This window comes from Hemicordylus capensis, chromosome 12 (assembly GCF_027244095.1).
Source record: "Hemicordylus capensis ecotype Gifberg chromosome 12, rHemCap1.1.pri, whole genome shotgun sequence".
In the NCBI taxonomy this organism is placed as follows: domain Eukaryota; kingdom Metazoa; phylum Chordata; class Lepidosauria; order Squamata; family Cordylidae; genus Hemicordylus; species Hemicordylus capensis.
This window is the reverse complement of record NC_069668.1, coordinates 5,319,608-5,347,602: the sequence shown is the minus strand read 5'-3', so window position 1 is coordinate 5,347,602 and position 27,995 is coordinate 5,319,608. Positions and strand designations below refer to the sequence as shown.

The window sequence follows — 27,995 nt, the reverse complement described above, 5'->3', positions numbered from 1 at the left end:
TCGGAGGAAGATGAGAACCGAGGCTAGCTTCCAAGCTCCTTTTCAAACACATCTCCCTGCGAGAGGCTTGGAGGCTCTCCCACGGTCCTCTCCGTGCTTTTGATACCACAAGCCAAGTTTCAAGTTTGATGCCTCAAGACGGGCCCATTGGAACCACCCAGCTTTGCAAAAACTTGGCTATCGTGCACCAAGACATCTGTGGGATGTGAATAATCATTGCCGAGAAGATGGAGGTTCTCACTTCCCACACTGCACAGCAGCAAAGATGCTGAGGCCCAAACTAGCTGAGGTGTGAAACTGTGTACTGTTGCATGTCAGCTGTAAGGTAACTGGCAAATACTACATTCCACTGCCTGTCATCCTTGTGAGGTGGGAGGCAGGTAGAAGTGGCTGGTGATTTCAGGATGGACACGGAGTGCCTCCCCATGGTCTTGTGGTAGCAAGCATGACTTGTCCCCTTAGCTCAGCAGGGTCCGCCCTAGTTGCATAAGAATGGGAGACTTGATGTGTGAGCACTGGAAGATCTTCCCCTCAGGGGATGGAGCCACTCTGGGAAGAGCATCTAGGTTCCCAAGTTCCCTCCCTGGCAGCATCTCCAAGATAGGGCTGAGAGAGATTCCTGCCTGCAACCTTGGAGAAGCCACTGCCAGTCTGTGAAGACAATACTGAGCTAGATGGACCAAAGGTCTGACTCAGTATAGGGCAGCTTCTGATGTTCCTGTACCACGACCAATCCACAACCTCCACCAATCTATCACCTGAGGCAAGTACCCCAGTTGGCTTCATAGACAGGCTGGCCCTGTAATAATCTGTGGTTAAGATGATTAGCCTTCCTAGACGCCAGTGATGTCAGACCGTGGCAAATGGATTCTTATATATTTATTTAACTATCTATCTAGTTATCATATCTCTATACCACCTGTTCTGTATATCCCTAGGCGGTGTACGTAATATAAAATACAACAAATGTAAAAACAAAATAAAAACCATCAAAACAGTTTTTACAGAATATAAACAACTGATCAGTTCAAAATTAATGTTGACTAAAAGCCTGAGAAAAGTGGTTGAGGGCCTAAAAACAACCGGAGATGGACAAGCTCTTATTTCAACAGGGAGTGCATTGCAGAATCCTGGGGCAGCCACAGAGAAGGCCTGGTCCCAAGTTGCCACCAAACGAGCTGGTGACAACCATAACCGGACCTCCCCAGAGGATCTTAATAGGCGGCAGGGTTCATGACAAGGGAGACACTCTCTTAAATGCCCTGGACCCAAGCTGTTAAGGGCTTTGTAGGTAATAACCAGCACTTTGTGTTTTGCTCAGAAACATATCAGTAGTGGATCAATATGGTGTCAGGTCTCGTGGCATTATAGATCCTCTATGCTCACTACCACCTCCAGTGGTGATCCTGCACATTGCAGCTTCTCCCTGCCTTCAGTTTTTTTGCTGTCTCCACACATGGAATTCTGTCATTGAATCTCCTACGGGTAGGAAGAGTACAAGATATTTCCTGTCAAGAGTACAGGTGGTCCTCATTATTATTTTTTTTAAGATTTTGAGCCCTTTGGGGACAGGGAGCCATTTCATTTATCTATTTATATCTATGTAAACCACTTTGGGAACTTTTTGTTGAAAAGCGGCATATAAATATTTGTATTTGTATTCACAGGGGTTGTGTTTTCACCTGTTTCTGAACAAAATCACAAATAAAGGGACCTTAGGATTGCGAGCACTCTGAAGTGCACTGAAAATCATAAGAAAAAGTGGGGGGGGGGAGAGCAGAAATAAGCTTGGTCTCCAGCTCTCCAGCAATGCCCTACAAACTTCAAAATCCTCTAAATTTTGTTCTTTTTTGGAGGACCTCCCCCTGCCCCGTAAAGAGCCACAAAGACTACAAAATGGCAGCAGGAAATGATGTCAGAAGTCATTTCCGGTCACTTAAGAACTGCGGATAGGTGAAATTAACCCTGTTTTTGCCCCGCAAATAAAGAAACTGGGCCCTTATGACCCAACCGTGGATACTCGAAACTGCGGGTGCCAGGACCATGACTAACGAGGGCCACCTGTATGGCTTGCTTGCTTATTAATTAATTAATTAATTACATTTTATATACTGCTCTTCCTCCAAGGAGCCCAGAGCGGTGTACTACATACTTAAGTTTCTCCTCACAACAACCCTGTGAAGTAGGTTAGGCTGCGAGAGAAGGGACTGGCCCAGGGTCATCTTTTCTTCTTGAACCCAAAGATCTGTGTATATAAGGAATTAAAATGTCTCTAACCAGAATGCTTAACAAGCTTGATTTTATATGAATGTAAAGTTTTTACGGCTTAACACATTCAACACTTACTACACATATATACTATTACTAATAATATTGCACATTTGCCTGGAATCACATTCCATGGTCGGCAGGGAGTTAATAAAACACAAAGCAGAATGCTTACAATCTTTGGTTTTCAGTATGAATCTGAGATGATGAACACTTAACACCACTACTCAAAGCTTACTAGTAGTAGTACACCTGCTCTTTCTATTAGTAGGACGACTCTTAATCTTGAATAGTATAGAATTACTATTACTATTATTTTTGATCCTTGTTTCCTACACAAAGCAATATCCCCTGCACAGGAGCAGGTTCGAGGAGCCTAGTCTATGACCCATCACATCCCCCCCATGAAGAAGGTTGTTCTTATGGTCTTTGGCTGAGGGGTGGGAGTAAGATCCTTGCAAATATCTCACCATCATCGGGTATGTATGTATGGCGAGCATTTTGTTCCAGCGATAAGCCTCTCCAGTGAAGCCTGAAGAGCCGTCAGGAGCTGAGGTTATCACACACCTTTAGGCCAAGAGCCGGCTAATCAGAGGAGGAGGAGGTCACGCAGCCCCATGCTTTTGTAATCAGCAGTCCTCCTGGGTAGACAAGGGGGATGCTATTACCCATTGAACCAATGTTAAGGGAAGGCCGATAAGGCCGCTCAACAGCCCTCTGCCAATGACCGCTTTGTTCTCATCAAAGGCTGCAAAGCCCTGCCTATCTCCCAGTGCCAGAGTTTCATTTCCAAAGGTGATGACCTGTCAAGCATATCCAGGGCGCCTGCACTAGGATGGGCTGTCAACAAATTTGGACACTGCACAGTGCATTTTGTGGGGCTTCCAGCCAGGTGCATGTCATGAGGCCCCGACTCCTCCTTTCTTCTCTCAAATCAGAGGTGATGCCAGAAGGGGGCAAGGGTCCCCCAGACGTGCAACTTGTCCCTACCCCATTGGAAAAGAAGGCTGGAAATGGTAAGAAAGCTGCAACCCTAAGCACGCTCACTTCTTGATAGCTCCATCAAAATCAACTGGACTTATAGGAAAGGTGAGCCCTTTGGGGACAGGAATCCATCTTTATTTATTTTATTTCTCTTTGTAAACTGCTTTGGGAACTTTTGTTGAAAAGCGGTATATGAATATCCATTGTTGTTGTTGTTAAGGATGGGAGCATTAATGTGAAATTTCAGAAACTCGACATATGGTGTCTCCCATATGGGTCTCCCTTGTGTTTAGATGGTGAACACTTTTAGGAGAGAACCCTCTTATTCTTTTGACTATATAAGCCACTACGAGGACCTTTTTTTGGTAAAAAAGTGGCACATCCATATATTTATTTATTTATTTATTTATTTAATTTCTATAACGCTGAACCCAGGAGTTCTAGTTGGTTCACATGAATAAAAGCCAATAAAAACAAGATAATAAGCAATTTTTAAAAAACCCCTCTAAGTGTCACTAAAAGCCAAGCCAAAAAGACGTGTCTTGAGGACGACAATAGCTGTCTATATGTAACTGAATTCACAATGGGCAAGATCCAGTCTACGTTAGTTGTGACTAAGCACCAGGGAAATGAATGAGACATGACCAACTGAGGTTCTATTAATTTCAATGAGACTTAGACTAACTTAGTCTGGATCCTGCCTATTGACCTCATGTTACCTGTCAGGCACCAAAAGTTTAGGGGAACAGACTGTGTGATGTGGCAGAGTAGTAAATCCATCCATCTGCATCAGTGTTCCCTCTAACAGGGATTCCCAGACGTTGTTCACTACAACTCCCAGCATTCCCAGCAGCAGTGGCCTTCGTCTGGGGATTCTAGGAGTTGTAGTCCACAGCATCTGGGAATCCCTGTTAGAGGGAACACTCTTCTGCATACCCATCCAGTCATCCACACATCCTTCTGTAGATTTGTCTATCCATCCCTCAGGATAGGCTAGTGACTTCCCTCGCTGATGGCTTGCCCAGATTGAAAGACAGCAGCAGCTCTACAAACCTTATAGCAGGCCATGCCCTGGAATTGGCTTTCTGGTGTCATCTTATTCCCAGGGCTAGGAAGATTTTGAGCTGTGGTGATAATGCCTGCCTTTCCTCCTCAGCAGACAGTCCCAGGTACTGTTGGGGAGGACAGCTGGTTTTGTGGTAGCGAGCACGAATTGACCCCTTTGCTAAGCAGGGTCTGTCCTGCTTTCCATTTGGATGGGTGGCTACATTTGAACGCTATCTGCTGAGATATTCCCATTAGGGGATAAGGCCATAGCTCAGTGGTAGAGCATCTGCTTGCATGCAGAAGGTCCCAGGTTCAGTCCCTGGTAGGGGACTGGGAGAGACTCCAGGTAGGGCTGGGAGAGACTCCCAACTCAGCTGAAACTTTGGAAAGCTACTTCCAGTTAATGCAGACACTACTGAACTAGATGAACCAAGGGTCTGACTCTGTATAAGGCAGTTTCCTACATTCCTGTGGTGCAAGGAACAGGTAGCTGGAGCTGACTTTCAGGGAACCTGGCGTTGCCTGAAATGCTGCTGTCATTTCTCTCCTCTCTGTGTGTTTCTTACATTTGCTCCTCCCTCCCTCCCTCTCCCTCTATGGTCATACAGTTCCAATATACAGATGGCCAGGTTCCACACAGATTGTTCTGGATCCTCATATGTGCCTGGGCCCCTAAATTACATCTTTAAAAAAGAAGAAGCAGCAGCAGCAGCAATCTAGTTTTGAACCTAAATGTAGGCTAGTGATTTCCTGCTACAGTTTTTAATGTTACCTTAGATACCACAACATGGGATTCATTTTGAGTCCTTGGCCTCCAGCTCCACAGATATCAGCTTTTCTGCCTCCCTAGAACACCTACTTTTCTGGTTCCCAGATCAACAACTTATAGCCCCCCCTGGCCCCATAGGATGCTTCCCCACCCCATCCCAAATGACAATCCATTCCCTCTGTAGCAGCTGTACTTGCTGTCCACATTCCACGACTGACTCTTTCTCAACAGAGCAGTTGTAATGCTTGTGAACGTTCTATGTAGTTACAGAAGCAAAGTGGTGGGGAGGGAGGAAAGAGGGAACTGCTTGCTTGTGATGAGCAGCCTTGGTGGGGGTGGGTGAGTGGATATTTTCGGACTGTTCAGTATTTGGGGGCTGTGATTTTCTGCAAAAGGATTAGGAGATTTTGCAAACAGTTTTAGATGAAAGCTGCCAGTGACACAAAAATCTCTCCCACACATACACACAGTGTGTGCACTTTTTTAAAAAAACAAAAAGTATTTTTAGCCACTGAGCCATTTGGGGACTTTCTGGATCGATGGCCTGATTTACAACTAAATCTGCCTGTTATTACGGGATTAGTTTGCCTGCTGTGTAGATTAGTCAGAGTGTGAAACTGCACACACATTAAGCCTGTCTCAGCCTATGGGAGGTGTTAAAGGGAGGTTGATCCCTGGCTGAGTTAGGGTGTGTGTGTGTGTGTGTGTGTGTGTGTTGGCGGAAAGAGGCTTGGCTCCAGAAATCAGCATTACTGTATGGTTCTAGGTGGGTTTTCCTAGTAAATTACAACTCTCCACCCACCCACCCCGGCCCCTTCCTTTCCTGTCTTATTTCACAGGCTCGCCTGTGCCCTGGTGTTCCCCTTCTCCTGAATTCTGCTTCAACTGCAAGAATGGTTGTGAGCCACCTTCAGATTTCACAAGTTGGAAGGCAAGATACATTTTCTTAACCAAACCAATAAACAGAAGGAAATCTGGTTGAGTGTGCTTCTGGTGCAGGCCTCCAAGACCAAACGGTTGGGAAACATGCCTTAAAGACTAGCATTTGTCTTGTGGCCAAAGGTTCTGCAGACCAGTGCTCACTCCATCCAATAAGCTCCTGTGTACGCTTTTGTGCTCATGGCACAAAGAAGCGTCTTGGACTGCAATGCTGCACAGTTAAAAGTAAAGTGTGCCATCAAGTCGATTTCAACTCCTGGCACCCACAGAACCCTGTGGTTTTATTTGGGTAGAATACAGGAGGGGTTGACCATTGCCACCTCCCGCACAGTATGAGATGATGCCTTTCAGCCCCTTCCTATATCACTGCTGCCCAATATAGTAGCAGCAGGGATTCGAACCGGCAACCTTCTGCTTGTTAGTCAAGCATTTCCCCGCTGCACTACTTAAGGTGACTCCTGCACAGCTAGGCAGGTTTAATTTCACTGGCCTCAAGGGCTGGGCCACACAGCCATCAAAGTCCACACATGAACCACCAGATCCACGAAGATTCTGACCCCGTCCGTCACCAGCTGATACCTTCTGCCATGTGTTCCCATGCTCCTAGACCAGTGTTGCTCAACCTTTTTGGAGTCAAGGACTGCTAAATTCTTTGTGCAGAGTTTCAAGGACCGCTACATTCTTCATGCACAGTTTCCCGGACCAGCAGAACTTGCATCTCTGGGCAGTTTACAATTAAAATAATATAAGCATTAAAATAATTAAATTTGGAATCTTTTGCAAACATGGAATATTAGGGGTTTTCAACCTTGGGTCCCCAGATGTTGTTGGACTTAAACTCCCATAAACCCCAACCACAATGGCATTTGGCCATTATGGCTGGGAATTATGAGAGTTGAAGTCCACCAACATCTGGGGACCCAAGTCTGAGAACCCCTGAATCTAAAAGCCTGGGTGAACAAATATGTCTCCAGTATGTCTTCAGTATGTGTGGGGTGGGGGTGCTTGTGATTACTCAATGGACAAGGGATGTTGGGCCATTAGAAAAATTCAAAAGCTACATGCGGCCAATGAAAACAACACACAAGCAAGCTTTTGAATTCCCCAAAACTCTTCATCAGGCTGGATGTCAAGCAAAGCAAAAAGGAGGTGAGGAGAGGAGAGCTGGGCAAGTTGTCAGTAGAGCCCAAAGTCTACAGTTTAACCCTGTCTTGATGGAGGTGGAGTTTTAGCAGGAGTTGTGTAGTTGCAGGGCTGGATCCAGACCACGTTAGTCAGGACCACCCACTGAAACTAATTTAGTCATCTCTCATTTGTGTCAATACTGCTTGGTCATGATCACCTGGCTTGATCTGGATCCTGCTCTTAGATGTGCACTTTGTGAGGCAGACCTAATGAAATCCATGCAGCTCCTCCAAAACTCCTTAAAAACAGTTATGTGGCAGGTGCTGGGAATGGGTGGTGGCTTGTTGTTTTTTAATGGTGAAAGAAAATGCGAAGAAGAGCAGTGGGGACCTGATGTTAAAGGGAAGGGGGCAATTCTGAGATAGTGTGGGGCATGGTAGCGGTGGATTCCTCGCTGGGGAGACGAGGCACTGTCCAGGTTGGGCAAGGCAATGGTGCACCAGACTGCGCTGGGAAGGTCGCCTGGGTCCAAGAGCTGCCAACGCTGTGCTTGCGCACTAAAGTGTAGCAGGTGTTCCCCCATCCTCTCTCACAGCGCGCGCTTCTGTGCCCCCCTCCCAATTCCTCTGCATGCGCCAATCACACCAGCCTGCCTTTGGGGCCACGCAGCTCACGTGGTCCCACATGCTGCCCACGTGTCGCTGCGAGGCAAGCCAAGGCAGCTCTCCTCCCTCCCTCCACCGCTTAGCCCTCACCACGGCATGATCCCAGCCAGAGGTTGTCCCCCACACCTGGCGAGGTCATAAAGGGGACCTCTGTCTTCCACTGGCGGTGCAGACCAGGGGGTTATAGAGGGCCGAGGGACCACAACACCCCACCAATGCAAAAGGGAAACAGTATTCCCTCTCAAGGTGGTTTCAAATTAGTTGGGATTGGACACGAACTGCGCTGGGCATAAAATCCTTAGGGCAGGGGTGTAGCAAGGTTGGAGTGGGCCCAGAGACGAGATTTTAAAATGGGGCCCCATCTCAAAGTCCAGGGCCTCCGCACACCCCAGGCCCCACCTTTCAATCAAGAGAATCATCACCACTTTTAAAAAGGTGTTTCTTTGCTCAGTTAGCAGGGGGCTGGTGTGTGCGCCAGGTTTAATGGTTCGAAGGTTCAATGGTTCGAAGGTTCAATGGTTCGAAGGTTCAATGGTTCAAAGGTTCAGAGGTTCGAAGGTTCAGAGGTTCGAAGGTTCAGAGGTACAAAGGTACAAAGGATGAAGGTACAAAGGATCGAAGGTACAAAGGTACAAAGGTACAAAGGATCGAAGGTACAAAGGTACAAAGGATCAAAGGTACAAAGGATCGAAGGTACAAAGGTACAAAGGATCGAAGGTACAAAGGTACAAAGGATCAAAGGTACAAAGGATCGAAGGTACAAAGGTACAAAGGATCGAAGGTACAAAGGTACAATGGTTCAATGCAGGGGTGTAGCAAGGTTGTAGTGGGCCCAGAGACCAGATTTTAAAATGGGACCCCTTCTCAAAGTCCAGGGCCTAATAGTAGTTATGCCCCTGCCTTAGGATCACTTCATTCCAGTGCCATTCATCCAGTTACCCTTTTGCGTGAATGCACAAAATGGTATCTTGCCTCTCCCCCGCACCATGCTGCCTCCCTCAGCCCTCCTTGGTACTCGTACTTGCTCCCCCTCCCCCAAGGAATGTCCACCTGCACTCCCTTTCTGCACCTCCATGATACTCCTCTTCCTCTTCTGTGCCATGTGCAAAACTGAGGAAGTGAGTGCCTTGATTGCAGTTGTTGGGGGGGTGGGGTTGACTCCCAGCCAGGGACCGGCACTCAACCCTTTGCGGACCGGTAGCGGTCCAGGGACCGGTGGTTGAGAAACTGTGTCCTAGACAGGGCTGGTTTCAGAGAGCAAACCCCGGGTCTCTGGAGACGTAGCAACCTTTCCCATTCCTGCAGTGCAGGTTGGAATCCAGCCAATATCTTCTGAGTCTGAATGTTCCATTTATTTCAATGCCCGTTCCTGCTCCCCATCTGCAAAAGGGCTGGGTGTTCTCTCCGTTACTCCCAAAAGCAAGACTAGAAGGGGTTGAAATCACAAGGAAGCAGATTCAGGCCAGACACTGGCAGGGATTTCCTAATGGTAGGAGCTGTTTGACAGCGGAACAGTCCACCTCATAAGGTGGCGGGCTCTCTCTCGTGGGGGGGGGGCTTTCAAACAGGCTGGGCGGCCATCTGTCAGGGTTTTCCTCCAGGGGTTCCTCCAGATGTTGATGAACTACAACTCCCATCATCCCCAGGTACAATTTATTTTGGCTGGGGATGGCGGGAGTTGTAGTTCAGCATCATCTGGAGTACTGCAGGTTGGGAACCGCCAACCCTGCACAGAGCAGGGAGTTGTCCCTTCCAGCTCTCACATCTGATGAGTCTATGATCACACCCACCTGGAAGGCATTGCCATTTCCCATGTCCTGATTCCATAACCAGGACTAATTTGAGCCAGGGTCCACCGAGGATCAGCCACCTCCCCTCCGCAACCGCTGGAGTCCTCCTCTCCACAGCAAACTCTCCTGCCTCAACACTCAGTTGCAAGTTTCTGTTCTCAGGACTTTGGAGCATCGTCAGGAGGCTTTAGATAGTTCACACATGGGAGAGGCCATCTTCCTCCATTTCCTGTTGGATCCCCCCCCCCATCGCACTCCTGAGATATTGTAAAAATGCTCCGTATCCACCAGTTAAGCTGTGATCATCTCGCCCTAATGTCTCACAGCTGCTAAGTTTGTCTTTTAAGAGGAAACATTTGGACACAGACAAGCCCTATGAGGAACACAAGCAGAGATGGACTCTCATTGAACGCAGAAATGCACTCTCTTGTTGGCCATGGCCAAAGCTTGTTTCAACAGCTTGTCCTGCAGGTCAGAGCACAGTCTGAAAGATCGGCGACTGAGTTTGAGCCCACGAAGCTGCCTGCAGAGTCAGACTGTCTACCCAACTAGTTCAGTATTTCCTACTCTGACTGGCAGCAGCTTCCCAAAGCCTCAAGTGGGGGGTCTTTCCCAGCCTGTGACTTGAGAACCTTTAATCAGAGAGGCCAGGGATTGAACCTGAGACCTCATCATATTGATTCCCCCCTCCCCAAATACACAATGAACTCTAATAACCCACGACCCCAATCAGTTACCACTGTGACACAAGGTGGGAGCTCACTGTAAACAAAGTACAACCTGAAGACATCCAGCTTTTTTGTTTTGTTTTACATATTTTTATACTGCCCAAAATTTGTGTGCCTGGGTGGTTTTACAACAAAACATGACAACAGAAAAGTCAAAACATTAGTTAAAATAAATAAATGACAACAGAGAAATTAAAACATTGGTTAAAATAAATGACAGCAAAAAGTTAAAACATTACAACAATTTAAAACCTTAAAACCATAATTTAAAACAATGTTGAAACTATTAAAACAGTATTTAATTAAAAGCCTGGGTGAACAGATGTGTCTTTAAAGATTTTTTTTTTTTAAATGGTCAGAGATGGGGAGGCTCTTATTTCAGCAGGCAGCATGTTCCACAGCTTGAATGTCACAGCCAGTTCCGTTTAGCTAAGCCAATCAGGCTAGCACTCTGGCTCTGGCTAGCACGCACACACCTCCCCCCGCCGCCCCACACATGATTGACCTCCAACACTGTCTTCGCTCAGTCCCTCCAAGGAGGAGCTGCTCTCTCTTAGTTTATCAAAGTCCTCATAATACTGGGACGCTTAGGAAGTAGTACTATCCTGCATCATGTTTATTGGGAGTGGAAACCCAAGAACTTCTGCATGCAGAGTGATTGCACTGCCACTTAAATATTTCTTGGGAGAAGGCAATCTGCATTCTGAGCTCTCTAGGTAAGATGCGTTCTCACAATCTACCCAGGGTACCAGGGGCAGTCATGTGAATGGAAAGATCGAGGGAGGAGGAGGAGGAGGAGGGGAGAGTGACTGCGTGAGAGGCAGGAGCCGGGGCGGGTGGGACAGGCACACCCCACACACATTCCATCCCCCGCATATTTTATTGGGTGGACAAAAATTAGTCCTGCCACATGATCACTCTCCCTCCACCTACCTTGATCTTTGAGCTCATGTAACTGCTGATCGGGAGCACGCCCAGCTCCTCTACCCTGGCTGGGTGCTCCTCCTATCCAGAGATCTTAACATCTTACCACCGGACCTTGGGGGACTGGCCAGTGGCCTCCAAGGTCCATGGGGGGGGGCTCCTTGCTGCCATCCTGCACCCACCACCGCCAGGCCAAACCACCGATTTAATCAATAATTCTGGCCATGGCGGCAGTAGCGGATTGAGCGGGAGTGGCCGCTGGGCCTAGCCATCTGGCCCAGCGGCCCCTGAGAACTGCGAGGCGCTCCAGTGCACTTGCACAGTTATAACAGAGTGTCAACACTCTATTCCAACTGTGCAGGCGCTCCATACAGTTCTCAGGGGCCGCTGGGCCGGATGGTCAAGCCCAGTGGCCGCTACCATGGGGGGAGGCCTGCTTGGCTCACTTCCCACACCCCAGTGGCTAGAATTATTGAAAAAAACGGTGGTTCAGCCTTGCGGCGGTGGGGAGAAACTTGCAGCTGCGGCGGGGGGGGGGGCTAGCGACGGGTACGGTCCAGGCGCCAAAATTACCTAGCTGCACTACTGCTCCTATCCCGATTAGGTTCATGAGAACACACCTATTGTCCCTCAAGATAATGCAAAACTGGGCAGCCGGTGCCAGTCAGTGCTGGCAATACTGAGCTAGCCGGACCAAGGGTCTGACTCAGTAGACGGCAGCTACGTATGTAAGCAGGGACTAGCCTGAGCTGGACAGATTTTTTTAAAAAAAATTCGTGGTTTTTTTGAGGGGTTTACATAGAAGAACATTCAAAAACGTGGTTTCCTCCCACCTGCAACCTGAAGAGGAGCAGTCCCTCAGATGGACGGCGTGCCTCTGCCACCAGATCTCTCGCTCAGTTCCTCAGTTCCCGAATGCTGCGAATTTGAACTTCAACTTGGCTCAGCCGACTTTTCCTTGCCGTTTCTCTTGAAAGAGAACTATTTCTCCCCGCCACTCCAGACTCTATAATTTAGGGGCAATACACGACCATGTTGACTGCAGAACGAGGGAAGTCGAAGAAAGCAATATTTCACATCCACTCATGAAACCTGAGCCCACCTTTATGAGAAGCCGGCCTCGGCTTTATCCCCCAAAGTGATCTACAGTCAGGCCCAAGTTAAATGAGACAATTTGCTTTTTGAACTCAGTAGGGGGGCAGCCAGTTTTTACTAAGGGGACGGCTTTTAAAACCTTGAGTCCAGGAGAAAGTATTTGAGGGTTTCCTCCAGAACACCACTGGTATTAATACACTGTTAGCATCAAAAGCAATCTATGGAGTAACTTGAGCAAAAAAAGAGACACGTCTCTGCCTGAGGAGATTGCATTCTAAATTTAGGCGACGGAGTGGGGGGAAAGGGTATAGGCAGAACATGAGCCTATGTTGGCATCCTCTATCAATTCCTTGTCATTTCCATGGCCTCAGCTCCCTCCCTTCTCGGTTGGTGCTGTCAAGGCATCTCATGAAGATGGGTTATCCCTGTCACGTGCTCCTAGGCAGGACTATGCAAATTAGTTTAGAAAGGCAGTCCTATAGAGCTCTGACGGGGATAACCCCGCCCCAGTTCTTCTAGTCCTGTTGCTCCTGGCAGGCTGTGTTCCTCGGCTCGTCCAGTTCAGGCCTGTATTGCTTCTGCTTCTTACCTTTTCCCCGTGGTCCCTATTGTTTCGTGTACTTTTTTCACTCCAGATATATATTTAAAAAAAACAACAACCCCGTCAGTACTTTTCAGCGCCTTTCACTCCAACCTTGGTTTGTTGGCCCCCCCCGGTTAGCCCCTTCCCCCCCCCTCCTTTGTCAATTAGATTTTTATGGGAGATCCCTCCAGGGGCTCAGAAAGTAGGAGGAGGGTATTGCATGTGCTAGTGCCCGCTGGGCGTCCGTCTGAGCGTTTCCCGGGGCACACTAGAAAACTTGGCGATCCAGCACCCCAACCCAGCCCAATCGCCACAGTTCAGTGCACAATTGTCCTCCCTGCCCCGGCCCCGGCTGACTCTGTTCTGTCCGGGCAGGCAGTGGGAGCGTTCCTGCGTTCGATCGCCCCTTCGGGAGGCGAGTCCTCAGGAAGAACGGAGGCCGGAGAGAGCTTAAATCGCCCGAGGCGCTTTACACGTAGTGCGGCCCTCGCAGGCGACTTTAATCTAGTTGAGCCTACGTTCGGCGCATTAAACGAGGCCATCAGGGCGGGAAGGGTTAGGCCGATCCCCAACCCCCCCCCCCCACACAAGCAGAGATCCGGGCCTTGTGCTCTCTACCTAAAATGGCCGCCTCCACTACCGACGCTCTACAGCCACTAGATGGCGCTGCACCAGAAATGGCGGGAACGGCTTCGGCTGCTCCCTCTACATCCTCAGCTAGTATTACAGCGAGAGTGCCCCGATCGGAGGGGCGGGAGGGTTCCCCCCTATCGGAATCGGTAGCTAATCTGCCAATGCCTTCCCAAATGCCCACGGAATGGCAAAATTGGTTTAAATCGACAATGAAAGAGTCCCTGGGTCTGCTGAGGGAGTATAACAAGCGTAAACGCTCTAAGAGGCCCACAAAATCATCTTCCTCTTCTGATGAGGAATCCTCCTCCTCCTCCTCTTCCTCCTCCCCCTCCCCTAGGAGGTCCAAGCGCAGAAGGAAACATACAAAGAGGCATAAAAAGCATAAAAAGACTGCTAGGGTCATTACCTCAGTACGCTCATCTGAGGGATCTGGGCAAGAATCTGGGGACCCCACGGCAAATGACATCTGCCCAGTAGGAAAGAAAGCTCCACATATTCCACCCCCCCTTCTGGAGGAGGAGGCGGAAGACACCACAGCTGATATCAGGGGAGCTGATATGGCCTGCGAGGGTGACCAGGGACTAGAGAGAGATGAGGGAGACTGGTCAGGGGCAGAGGAGATCCAGCAAGCACAATTTTCCCAACGCCTTTTCTCCCCGGAAGATTTTAACCCCCTCATGACCAAAGTGTTAACTACCATTGGTCTACAGGCTAAGCCCACGCCTGAACCAGGCCAAAATTCCAAGGGCGATCTGGTCTTTCCCAAGCCACAGCCTCGAGAGCTTCCCTTACCCATGCCCACCTATTTTTCAGAAGTTATCAAGTCGGAATGGGCGGCACCAAGTGTCCCGAAAAAAGCTTCCACTTCTTCCACTAGATTCTACACGTTCCAACAAGAACCTACCACACTTCTCCAAACGCCGACCACCGATGCTCCTATTTCACAACTAAGCAGCGGATCCCTGGTACCGAGAGATGGGGAAGGGTTCCTCAAAGAACCATCCGATAAGAAGGCGGAGTTTTCGTTCCGACGGGTCCACGACAACGCCTCACTGGCTACACGATCAGCCGCAGTGGCCTCCATGACCGCCAGGGCTAGTCTTCTGTGGATCAACGACCTCATCGACGAGACTCCACCGGAATCTACTCGCCTAAGACAGCAGCTGTTGAAACTACAGCGAGCACAGGCACTCATCGCCGATACTTCCCTCGACACTATACGTTACTCGGCAAGATCCTCGGCAGCTTCAGTGGTCGGTAGAAGGCATCTCTGGCTGAAGGCGTGGCAAGCAGACTCCGTATCCAAGAACAACCTATGTGCTCTGCCTTACGAGGGGTCCAAGCTCTTCGGCGATTCAGCCCTAGAGAACATACTAGTCGAATCGAAAGATAAAAAGAAAACCATGCCTTCGGCCCCCAGGAAGCCCGATAAACCAGCTTTCAGAAGAAGCTACCAACAGCCTTTTCGTTCCTTTCGCCCCGCCTTTAGGGGCAGAGACAGAGACTTCCGCGGCTCCAGATCCTCCTGGCTCCACCAGCGATTCACCAGCAGGAACCCCAACTTCCGCAACCCCGGCAGCCAGGGGAAACCTCAGGCAAAGAATCAGTTCTGACACAGGCTTCCTCAGCCTGGGGGGTCGCCTATCCAACTTCCTCCCAACATGGCTACGCGATATATCGGATGCATGGGCTCTGGAGGTCATTCGTTTCGGTTACAGGATCGAGCTGGGCTCCTCCCCTCGTCCACAATTTCTCTCTACTCCCCGCTCTCACTCCACTTCAAAGCACGCGGAAATGTCCACAGCTATCCTACACCTGCGACACATCGGAGCCATAGAGCTTGTTCCCAGGGGGCAGGAGGGGAGAGGAGTCTACTCTATCCTGTTTACGGTACCCAAAAAGGACGGGTCCCACAGAGTGGTTCTAGACCTAAAATATTTGAACTCCTTCATCAGAACACGCAAGTTTCGCATGGAGTCCCTCCGCTCCAATTTAGAATCTCTGCAGCAAGGAGACTTTCTGTCCTCAATAGATTTACGGGAGGCCTATCTGCACATCCCCATACATCCCAACAGCAGGCCGCTACTCCGCTTCAAATACGCAGGGCTGGACTATCAATTCAAGGCCCTCCCCTTCGGCCTCACCTCTGCACCCAGGACATTCACCAAGATCCTCGCCCCGGTCCTTGCTCTGCTTCGTATTCAGGGGGTACACATAGTGGGGTACCTCGACGATCTACTCCTAAAATCGGAGTCCTGGGATTCAGCAGTAAGGCATCTGGAAAGGACCATGACAACACTGAATCAACACGGTTTCCTAATCAACATAGAAAAGAGTTACCTCTCCCCGACGCAGAGAATTCGCCACCTCGGGGTAATAATCGACACTCTATCGTGCAAGGTCTTCCTCCCGGAAGACAGAGCCCAGGTGCTTACATCAGAAACAAAGGAGGTCCTGGCGAGGCTGAAGTCGCCTCTACTGTCCTTGGCTCGACTCCTGGGGCTAATGGTGTCAACACTGGAAGCGGTCCTGTGGGCAAGGCTGCACCTTCGGGTCCTCCAATGGTACCTCCTGAAATTCCAAGCGTGCATAACCACGAGGCGCAACATCCTAGTCATTCCGCCTCCGCAGGTGAAAATGTCCCTGACCTGGTGGACCAGGTCTCGGAATCTCCAAACAGGCAAGTGCTTCCTCGAACTTCCGAAACTCATTATCACAACAGACGCAAGCAACAGAGGCTGGGGGGCACACTTCCTACAACACTCAGTCCAAGGACGATGGGAGAGCCTAGAAAGATCCCATTCTATAAACTGGCTCGAGCTGAGAGCCATCCGTCTGGCCCTCTTACATTTCCAACCCCTGGTCGAGGGGAAGGATGTCCTAGTGAAAACGGACAACACCACAGCCAAGGCACACGTAAACAGACAGGGAGGAACTCGATCGCGTTCTCTGTTCCAGGAATCAGTCCTCCTCCTATCTTGGGCCGAGAAGCACCTCAATTCCATCACAGCTCACCATGTCAAGGGAGATCTGAATTCAGTCGCGGATTGGTTGAGCAGGGAGGACCTCCTCCCGGGGGAGTGGTCCCTCAACACGGAAGTGTTCGATCAGTTGGCATACAAGTGGGGGCGGCCACAAGCAGACTTGTTCGCCACTCCCCTCAACGCAAAGACAGAGATATTCATCACCAGGTTCCACTGTCGTGCAGCATGGGGAACGGATGCCCTGTCTTGCAGATGGCCCCAGGGTCTCCTGTACGCCTTCCCCCCGATACCACTTCTGACCAGAGTACTCCGCAGGATACGGAATCTGAGAGCAGAGGTCGTCATGGTGGCCCCGTTCTGGCCCAGACATCACTGGTTCACGGACCTCGTAGGCATGGCAATAGACCAGCCTTGGCACCTCCCCGTGAGACCAGACCTCCTTCTCCAGGGGCCAGTTCACCATCCCAATCCGGGCTGGTTTCAACTAGCCGCCTGGAGACTGAGCGGATCCAATTGCGAGCACAGGGACTTCCTCCCAAAGTGACTGAAACCATCCTGGCTTCTAGGAAAAATTCCACTAATCGAATCTACCAGTATACATGGAGGATGTTTCTGCATTGGCTCCACAGGAAAAAACTCCCTAGTGACGAGGCGACGCCACTACATCTCCTACAATTCCTCCAGGATGGGCTTGATAAAGGACTGAAGCCCAACACCCTCAAGAGGCAAGCTGCCGCATTATTGCCAATGTTGAAGGGGAAGGCTAACTCACAGTATCGTTCTCTCCTAAAAAGGTTTCTCAGGGGGGCCACCCTAGTGTCTCCCCCAGTTATACATCGTTTCCCTTCATGGGATCTGAATTTGGTGCTTCAAGCATTACAAGGCCCTCCTTTCAAACCGATCCGTACCATACCACTACGCCTCCTGTTTCAGAAGTTGGCTTTCCTGGTGGCACTCACCTCTGCTAGAAGAGTTTCAGAGCTGCGAGCGCTCTCAGTCCACAAGTCGTTCTGCGTCTTCTCTGAGGACTCGGTCAGGCTGATCCCGGACCCCTTCTTCCAACCAAAGGTGGTATCTCATTTCCATGCATCACAAGACATCTTTCTTCCTTCCTTCTGCCCGCATCCGAAGCACCCCAGAGAGAAACTGTGGCACAAGCTGGACTTACGTAGATGCTTGAGATGCTACATAAAACGCACGGCCAGTTTCCGTAAGACCGAATCTATGTTTGTCTCTTACCTGCCCACCTCTATGGGAGAGGCGGTATCTGCAAGAACTATTGCTAAATGGATTAGAGCATGCATTACCTTAGCTTATGAGACACAAAAGGTCCCTCCTCCGGCCAATATTTGGGTACACTCCACCAGGTTGGCAGCTGCCTCGGCCGCCTTCTCCACTAACGCTTCAGTACAGGAGATTTGTAAGGCAGCGGTATGGAAAAATCCATCCACCTTTATAAAACATTATAAACTGGACACATACGCTGCTGCCCAAGCGGCATTCGGTAGGAGAGCACTCCAGAGGGTTCTTCCCCAGGAATGAGCAGCGTTATCCCTCCCTGACTTGGGAAGTTTGCTTTGGTAAGTCCCATCTTCATGAGATGCCTTGACAGCACCAACCGAGAATGAAGCATTGGTTACTCACCGTGAAGGCTTCTTCTGGTTGCTGCTGTCAAGGCATCTCAGCCCACCCTTGTGGCTCGCTGTCCTCTCTAGGGGAAGAACCCTCCTGGGACCAGGTAATACGGCCCCACACATATCTGTTCCTTGAAGGGCGTATGCTCCGATTCTGTGTCATAGGGACATGTCTGTATGTTTCCTCTCTCTTATATTATTCTCTTCATAATTTCCCTTACTTCTGGTTCGCTCGGCCTAGAAGAACTAGGGTGGGGTTATCCCCGTCAGAGCTATATAGGACTGGCTTTCTAAACTAATTTGCATAGTCCTGCCTAGGAGCACGTGACAGGGATAACCCATCTTCATGAGATGCCTTGACAGCAGCAACCAGAAGAAGCCTTCACGGTGAGTAACCAATGCTTCAATCTCAGGACTTTGGAGCGTCGTCAGGAGGCTTATATCCCTACCTGTGATCTCCTAAATCATAGGAACATGGGAAGCTGCCATCTACTGAGTCAGACTATTGGTCTAGCTAGCTCAAACGTGCTTACACTGACTGGCAGCGGCTCTGAAAGTTTATAGGCAGGATAGCCCGGCCTGGGGGATGTCAGGGAGTGAACCTGAGACCTTCTGCCTGCAAAGCAGATGCTCTGCTACTGAGCTGTGGGCCCATCCCATCAGGGGAATACCTTACAGTGCCCATACATGTAGTCATCCATTCAAATGCAAACTAGGGTGGACCCTGCTTACCAAAGGGGACCATAGGAACATAGGAAGCTGCCATATATTGAGTCAGACCATTGGTCCTTCTAGCTCAGTATTGTCTTCACAGACTGGCAGCGGCTTCTCCAAGGCTGCAGGCAGGAGTCTCTCGCAGCCCTGTCTTGGGAGATGCTGCCAGGGAGGGAACTGGGAACTTAGATGCTCTTCCCAGAGTGGCTCCATCCCAGAGCGGCTCCATCCCCTGTTTCCATCTGTTTCCCCCACCCCACCGCCTGCTCAGCACCTCACCAAAGAAATGCAGACACACTGGAGAGGAATAGCAATTCCAAGTAGCCCTGTTCAGACATGACATTGTGCATGCCTACAGGTGTCTGTATAGGCATCTGTTTCTTGTGTGAAATTTATTTATGTATTTATTATGTATTAATTTATTTATGTATTGAGAATAGGAGCATAGGAAGCCTCCAAATACTGAGTCAGACGCTTGGTCTATCTAGCTCAGTATGGTCTTCACAGACTGGCAGCGGCTTCTCCAAAGTTGCAGGCAGGAGTCTCTCTCAGCCCTATCTTGAAGATGCTGCCAGGGAGGGAACTGGGAACTTAGATGCTCTTCCCAGAGCGGCTCCATCCCAGAGCGGCTCCATCCCCTGAGGGGAATCTCTTCCAGTGCTCACACTTCTAGTCTCCCATTCATATGCAACCAGGGTGGACCCTGCTTAGCTAAGGGGACAAGTCATGCTTGCTGAGAGTGAGTCAGACCCTTGGTCAAACTAGTTCAATGCTGACTAGCAGCAGCTAGACGGGGTCTTTCCCAGTCCTACCTGGGAGTTATTCGTATATGGCTTCATGCTGCGGTGTAAATGTTGAGTGAAGCCACTTCGAATCACACTTGCGGCATTGAGGGAAGCAGCCCCTCCCCTCTGCTCTCAGGTTTTGTTTTGATGCAAGTTCACATGGCATGCCTCCGTGTTTCGCTTCTAACCAATGTGGGGGAGAGAGCTTTCTAAAGAGCTATATCTGCAATTCTAAAGAAAGCATCCCTTTTATCATGCTAATGATTCTATGTCAGTGCCTCTCCTTATTTGATCTGGCATTTCCAGAAAAAGTAGTTTAAAGCCAGCATTTTAAAAAACCCAGAACTACACCAAGATAAGCTAGAATTCGCAAGACCAAGCCCGATTGGTGTGTGGAGTGGGTCCAAGGACCTTGAAGGGACTTTGGGGTAAGTTTGGCTGGTGTGTGAATGCACACTTGAGATTCGGGGGTAGCAGCCCTGTATGCGAAGCCTCCAGGAGATCTTCTGCAAGCAACTCTTACCCTCTACAGCTCTTCTCCATACCAATCAAACACAACCCCTAACTGAACTGTGTTCCCTCCTCTACGACTCAGACGGAAGGTATTCAGTATTACTAAGTCAACCCTGCCTCTTCCCTTCGGGTCCCAGTTTTTAACCAAGAAATGTCTTAGCTCTAAGGGGGTAACGAAAGGGCAGGAATTTCCCCATGGCTATGTGACAGCGATTCTTGAAACACACACACACCCTGATTTAATGCTTGCCAGCCCTGAATGTTGCCTGTCTCAAAGATGCTGCTCGGAATTTAAGGCCTTTCTGGTCCGTAGAGAATTAGAGAGCCAGCCACCTGTGCCTATGCAGGAGCTTTTCCTCCCTTGAAGAGGAGAACTTTGTCCCCGACGGCTGCACTTTGGGGGGAGAGAGAGAGAGAGAGTAAGTGTCGGCCTCCAGCAATCCCTTCTGTATGTGTTAATCTGGATTTTGATTGAATTTTTGGAACTGACCTTGGCGTGAACTGTGTTAAAAATCTCCGCTGGAGCAGACTGGCTTAACCTTACTCTTGCATTTGCTCACATGGTCCAAGGCCTTGCTCTGTACTATTCTTCTGCAGCCATCCGAGGAAATGCATGGATCCTTACCAAGACAGTCTGGGCCAAACTCATCGGGTCTGTGGATCACGGGTCTGCTTGCTTAGCATATACAGCAAGGTGGGCTCCAAAAGGGATCTCAGGTGTCAAACAAAAAGGGGTGTGCAAACAGTGTTCCCTTTAAAGCGTGTGCACGCACTCACGAATTTTTATTTTTACCTCCAGTGACTGTTGCTGGTGTCTGTCTTATGTTACATTTTAGAGTGTGAGCCCTTTGGGGACAGGGATCCATCTTATTTATTTATTATTTCTCTGTGTAAACTGCCCTGAGCCATTTTTGGAAGGGCTGTATAGAAATCAAATAAATAAATGCATAACAATAAAATAATTTCTGCTCAGTTAATTTTAGATCCCAGTCAGGTTGAATCAAGAAGGCCCCATCTGAAGGCCCCTGCTAACTTGGCAAAGAGGAACCATTTAACGTGGTGATTCTCTTTATTTAGCAGGGGGAGACTAGTAACTGGCCCTCTCCACCCCCAGCACAGTATCTCCAGTGACTGTTGCTGGTGTCTATCTTAAGTTTCATTTTAGAGTGTGAGCCCTTTGGGGACAGGGATCCATCTTATTTATTTATTATTTCTCTGTGTAAACTGCCCTGAGCCATTTTTGGAAGGGCAGTATAGAAATCAAATAAATAAACATTTTTTCCTTGGTACGCAGCAACACAGGAACATAGGAAGCTGCCATATACAGAGTCAGACCATTGGTCTATCAAGCTCAGTATTGTCTTCACAGACTGGCAGCAGCTTCTCCAAGGTTGCAGGCAGGAGTCTCTCTCAGCCCTGTCTTAGAGATGCTGTCAGGGAGGGAACTTGAAACCTAGATGCTCTTCCCAGAGCGCCTCCATTCCCTGAGGGGAATATCTTATAGTGCTCAACCATAGAGGGTAATCCAGATTGGGAAGGTGTGATCAGGAGGGCAATCTAGATTGGGAAGGTAAGGTTAAAAAGCTCCATCCCTTGCCCTGTTCCTGTTCCACGAGGCCCAACCTGACTATTAAACATTTTAAAAGCCAGCACAGAAATATAGGAAGCTGCCATATACTGAGTCAGACCATAGGTCCATCTAGCTCAGTATTGTCTTCACAGACTGGAAGCAGCTTCTCCAAGGTTGCAGGCAGGAGTCTCTCTGAGTCCTACCTGGAGATGCTTCCAGGGATTGAACCTGGGACCTTCTGCATGCAAAGCAGATGCTCAGCCACTGAGCTATGGCCCCCATCCCCTAAGGGGAATATCTTACAGCAGACTGCGCTCACATGTAGCCTCCCATCCAAATGCAAACCAAGGCAGACCCTGCTCAGCAAAGGGCACAATTCATGCTCACTACCACAAGACCAGCTGTCCTCCACAAGCATGTGGAGCTTGACCCGTGTGTTAGATGTGAGCTGGGTTTGGCGGGCGGGGGGGGGGGGGAAGTCCCTCAAGTGACAGATGTCAGGCTGGTGATGTGTCAGTCAGCTCTCTCCATCCATGAGCATCTTTTAATTTTTATTTATTTAATGCATTTCCAGCCTGCCCTTCAGCACATGTATTCTCAGGGCAGCTAACAACATCAATAAAGATACAATTAACATCAGAAGAACAACACACTGAATAGCCAATTAAACATAAGACAAGGCAGCAGAGATCTAGCAGAGATAAAGTACTGATAAGATTCTTTTAAAGGCAGCACATTCAATGGGCTTTGCAAAGATGTTAACAGAGGCTCCAGGCAAGCTTCTTTGGGGAGAGAATTCCTTAAGTGGGAAGCTATAACCGAGGAAGTCGACTTTCCAGTCACATGATAACTCTTTTTGTTGGAAGGAAGGAAGGAAGGAAGGAAGGAATAAATAAGGCCTGATAATTAAAGTACCAAATCCAGTCAATAACATCCGGTAGACTGTGTAAATAGCATAATAACAACAACAACAACAACAACACACAACAACAACCAATTACAAAAAGCAACATTACTGGGAACAGCCTATATTCTGCAACAATAGCTATAACAGCAACAACATTGACCATAAAATTCAGCCATCCCAGGTCCTTGGGAAGGACTCGATGTCTGGATAAAACAAACCAGTCAATAACACCTGTCTGACTGTGTAAATAATAATGATGATGATGATGATACACACCTAACCCTGCAACTGCACGCTTTGGAAGTCAATAGTGGTGGGCAAACTTGTTTCAGGGAAGAGAATCTAACGCGACTGATCTTATCTTTGAGAAACTCCCTGAGAAGCATCCAAGGGATTCTGAGTTCACTAGATCATACTGTAAAAAGCACCACCATCGTGCAGAAAGCCAAAACTAGTTTTCAGACGTTGAGTCAGTCCTGCTGCGATAGATAACTGAGTTCTAACCAGGAGTGTTTGCTGGGAGTATACCAGCTCTCAACCCAATTTGATCTCCACTGCCTAGCAATTCGTTTCTAGTGAAATTTCTTAATTAAAGGTGCTGGTTATTACCTTAAAACAGGGATGCAAATTCCCCTCCCTGAGTGCTTGAAAATTGCCCCCCCACATTTTACGAACTGTCCTCTGCCATTAACCCACATAATCAATTCTACTCTCTCATCAAAGGGAGTAGTATTCTCTCATCATGGGCCAGTCACTTATCTCTCAGCCTAATCTACCTCACAGGGTTGTTGTGAGGATAAACACAGGCATGTATGCCACTCTGGGCTTCTTGGAGGAAGAGTGGGATAAAAATGTAAAAAAAATACATAAATAAAAAAGTGCATAAAAATATTAAAAAACCATCCATTTAAAAAATACTATTTGATCCCAAGCATTTGTATTTCAGCACCTGTCCTGAAAGCATTGCACTCTGGACATGAATATAGGCTTTTAAAATTCAAATTTAATCAATGTTGGACTTTGAGTGGGGGGAAAGGGAAACCAAGCAAGAATATTGCTAATCCTACCTTGACAATGTGAACCCATTCCTTAGGTGTGTCCCCCAGTTCTTAAACAATGTTTAAGCAGTTGTGTGTATTTTTAAAAAAGCAAATAAAAGTGACACGCGGCAAAGAGGAATTTCCTCAAACGCATATGCATACACACTGAGGGAAAATAGGAACATAGGAAGCAGCCATATACTGAGTCAGACCACTGCTCTATCTAGCTCAGTATTGTCTGCACAGACTGGCAGCGGCTTCTTCAAGTTTGCAGGTGAGAATCTCTCTCTGTCCTATCTTGGAGATGCTGCCAGGGAGGGAACTTGGAACCTTCTGCTCTTCCCAGAGCGGCTCCATCCCCTGAGGGGAATCTTGTACAGTGCTCACACTTCTAGGCTCCCATTCATATGCAACCAGGGTGGACCCTGCTTAGCTAAGAGGACAAGTCCTGCTTGCTACCACATGAGGCAACTAATGTTTAAAAGCATATAAAATAATGATAAATCCAAATAAAAGTCAGGTCTGCAAAATCCTCCCCCTCCCCCTCCCCTGAGGAAAATAATCTTATAGACCCAAGATTTCTCCCCTCAGAGTCTAAACCATTTTAAACAGTTTTAAGTGGCCTGGAGTAAAGAGGAATCAAACAGCAATCTCCCTACACCCTCTTGGGTGGGGGTGGGGGGCATAATATACATATTTAAGAGCAAACAATATAAATAAAAGTCATTATTTTTAAAAACTATCCCTCCCACCCCACCCTGAGGACAAGAATCCCAGAGCCAAGATTTCTCCCTCTCAGGCCCTAAACAAATCCAAGCAGTGTTGAAATGTCATATAGCAAAGAGGAGCCCAATGGGAATTGCCCCCGCCACACACACACACACACCACACACAACACAACACAACACACTTTGGGGAGGGGAAAAATTAAAACAAAGAATAAAAAATAATACTCATAGCTAACAATGAAATGGTCAGCGACTTGAAAAGAAACCCCTACTCACCTCTAGTGGTCAAGTGAGTCAAGTTGCTGGGAATCTTCTGGGCTCCCTCAGAAACGGGTGTGTGTGTGAGAAATGCGGGGCTAGGGGGTGCCTGAGCAGGGTGGGGAGGCTTCTGGCCTGGGGAGGCCCAGAGGAGAAATTGAGTCCCACCCCACTCTCTCCTGATCTCCTCCCCCACCCTTGGGTCTCAGGTGCAGGCTGGCAGCACTACATTTCCCAGCATGCTCCAGCACTCCTGGGGGCCCCTCAGCAGCCAGAGATAGCTTCTCTTCTCTTTTTTTGTTTCCTCATTCAGAAAACATTCTCTTCTTCCTTCCTCTCCCCCGCCAAAAAGGAAATTGAGGCTGCTCAAGATACCCCCGGGGTGTTGGGTGGGGGAGCTCCTGATTGGGTGGAATGATTGTCACTGTCTCCTAAGAGGGCCAGAGACAGCAACAGAGGGGGAACCCCCCCCCACAAGAGGTGTGTGGGGAAGTAGGAAGCTCAACAGGTGCAGCTGCTCGCAGCCCTGCCAGTGGAGATTCCTTCTTCTGCTCCCCTCTCCAAGGTCTTTGGCCTTTGCTGCAGGTATGCAACAAGATAGGAAGCTGCCATATACTGAGTCAGAACCTTGGTCCCTCTCTAGCTCAGTATGGTCTTCACAGACTGGCAGCGGCTTCTCCAAGGGGGCAGGCAAGGCCTCAAAACAGGGGTGCGTAAGGGACTTGGCCCTCCAGCTGGTGTGGAACTACAGCTCCCATCGCTCCAATCTATTGTGGCTGGGAATGATGGGAGTTGTAGTTCAATTGTCGGAGGGGCCAAGTTTGCCTAGCCCTGCGTCAAAGGAATCGCTTCGTTATTTCCCTTTAATTAACAGAGAAGTTGTACCCCAGTCTGCGCCCTTGCCTTGAAAGCTCTCCAGTGCTTGGGGCTGGGTACCTGAACTCCCAGTTTGGCCCCTACAGATCTCCTCACCTGCTCTGCTCTAGGTTTGAGGCCCAGCTGTTGGGTGCCGTTAGGAGAAAGAAGCAAGGTGAGTTTTTGCTGGGAGCAAAAGTGGCAATTCTCCTATACTGAGGGGAGGGCGACATGTATAGTCATTGCTCAAATCTGGCAGGTTCTTTTTAGCTTTTATAATTCTCAGTTTTCAGCTTTTTACATCATGTTTAATTTGAAACTTTGAAAAAACAACAACTGTAATTCTGATTGTGGTTTTGGCTTGGGTTTTTAACTTGTTTGACTTAATCTGGTTAATTTTATCAGTCTTGTTTTACATTGTATCTATTTTATAAACCTTGTGCCTGAGCAGTCGTGTACTGGAGGGGCGGGGTATAAATATTTGAGGAGAGGAGAGCTGGCCTTGTGGTGGCAAGCATGACTTGTCCCCATAGCTAAGCAGGATCCACCTTGATTTGCATTTGAATGGGAGACTATAAGTGTGAGCACTGGAAGAGATTCCCCTTCAAGGGATGGAGCTGCTGCTCTGGGAAGAGCAGAAGGTTCCAAGTTCCCTCCCTGGCAGCATCTCCAAGAGAGGACTGAGAGAGATTCTCACCTGCAAACTTGAAGAAGCCGCTGCCAGTCTGTGCAGACAAAACTGGTTGCATATGAATAGGAGACTAGAAGTGTGAGCACTGGAAGAGATTCCCCTTAGGGGATGGAGCCGCTCTGGGATGGAGCCGCTCTGGGAAGAGCATCTAAGTTCCCAGTTCCCTCCCTGGCAGCATCTTCAAGATAGGGCTGAGAGAGACTCCTGCCTGCAACTTTGGAGAAGCCGCTGCCAGTCTGTGAAGACCATACTGAGCTAGATAGACCAAGCGTCTGACTCAGTATTTGGCAGCTTCCTATGCTCCTATTCTCAATACATAAATAAATTAATACATAATAAATACATAAATAAATTTCACACAAGAAACAGATGCCTATACAGACACCTGTAGGCATGCACAATGTCATGTCTGAACAGGGCTACTTGGAATTGCTATTCCTCTCCAGTGTGTCTGCATTTCTTTGGTGAGGTGCTGAGCAGGCGGTGGGGTGGGGGAAACAGATGGAAACAGATGGGAGCCAAATAACAGAACTAGTAACAGTGCAGATGTTTTAAAAAGGCGGGAAAGAAGAGAGGCCTCATGCCTTCCTCTCGGGGCCGCCATTTTGTCCTTGCTGTGTTCCTTCCCCATACCTTGTGAAGGGACGGAGAGGCAGGTGCCATTTCTCTCCAGTGTGCCTATACTTCCCTCTGTGAGGTGCTGTGCTCTGACAGAAAGGCATGAGGTCTCTCCTTCTTCCTACCTTTAAACATTATCATTATTATTTTTAACAGCGCTATGGTTGTTCAGCTCTCACCTGGAACATAGGAAGCTGCCATCTACTGAGTCAGACCACTGATCTATCTAGCTCAGTATTGTCCACCCAGACTGGCAGGGGCTTCTCCAAGGTTGCAGGCAGGAATCTATCTCAGCCCAGTCTTGGAGATGCTGCCAGGGAGGGAACATGGAACCCCTGCTAACTGGGCAAAGAGGCACCTTTTACCATAGCGATTCTCTTTATTTAGCAGGGGGAGAGTAACTGGCCGTATCCACCCCCAGCACAGTACTTCCAGTGACTGTTGCTGGTGTCTATCTTTTGTTTCTTTTTAGAATGCGAGCCCTTTGGGGACAGGGATCCATCTTATTTGTTTGTTATTTCTCTGTGTAAACTGCCCTGAGCCATTTTTGGAAGGGCGGTATAGAAATCAAATAAATCATCATCATCATCATCATCATCATCATCATCATCAGACATCACCAAGACCTGGCAATGGCTTAAGAATGGCAACTTGAAGAAAGAAACAGAGGCTTTAATACTGGCTGCACAAGAACAGGCACTAAGAACAAATGCAATAAGAGCCAAAGTAGAAAAATCCACAACAAACAGCAAGTGCTGCCTTTGTAAAGAAGCAGATGAAACAGTGGACCACCTTATCAGCTGTTGTAAAAAGATTGCACAGACTGACTACAAACAAAGGCATGAAAAAGTAGCAGGGATGATACACTGGAACATCTGCAAAAAATACAAGCTACCTGTTGCCAAACATTGGTGGGACCATAAAATTGAAAAAGTGGTAGAAAATGAAGATGTAAAAATATTGTGGGACTTCCGACTACAAACAGACAAACATCTGCCACACAATACACCAGATATCACTGTAGTCGAGGAGAAAGAAAAACAAGTGAAAATAATCGACATAGCAATACCAGGGGATAGCAGAATAGAAGAAAAAGAAATAGAAAAAATCACCAAATACAAAGATCTACAAATTGAAATTGAAAGGCT

At 48.5% G+C, this 27,995-nt stretch overlaps 1 protein-coding gene across 4 annotated transcripts in view; it reads right to left on the bottom strand.

Annotated features, from left to right (window-relative positions):
• The window catches only part of TBX2 (T-box transcription factor 2), a 111,130-nt gene extending 86,126 nt beyond the window's left edge, over positions 1–25,004 (bottom strand). The window contains exons 1-3 of one of the 4 annotated variants that reach the window (XM_053274543.1): positions 24,702–25,004; positions 20,414–20,574; positions 12,073–12,245 (exon numbers count right to left, since the gene is read on the bottom strand). The gene's annotated coding sequence lies outside the window, so the exon portion shown is untranslated. Of the gene's footprint in view, positions 1–12,072; positions 12,246–20,413; positions 20,575–20,670; positions 20,991–24,701 lie in introns of those variants that run through there. The other 3 variants (XM_053274539.1, XM_053274542.1, XM_053274540.1) reach the window with 3 other exon arrangements.
• Positions 25,005–27,995: the final 2,991 nt, after the last annotated feature.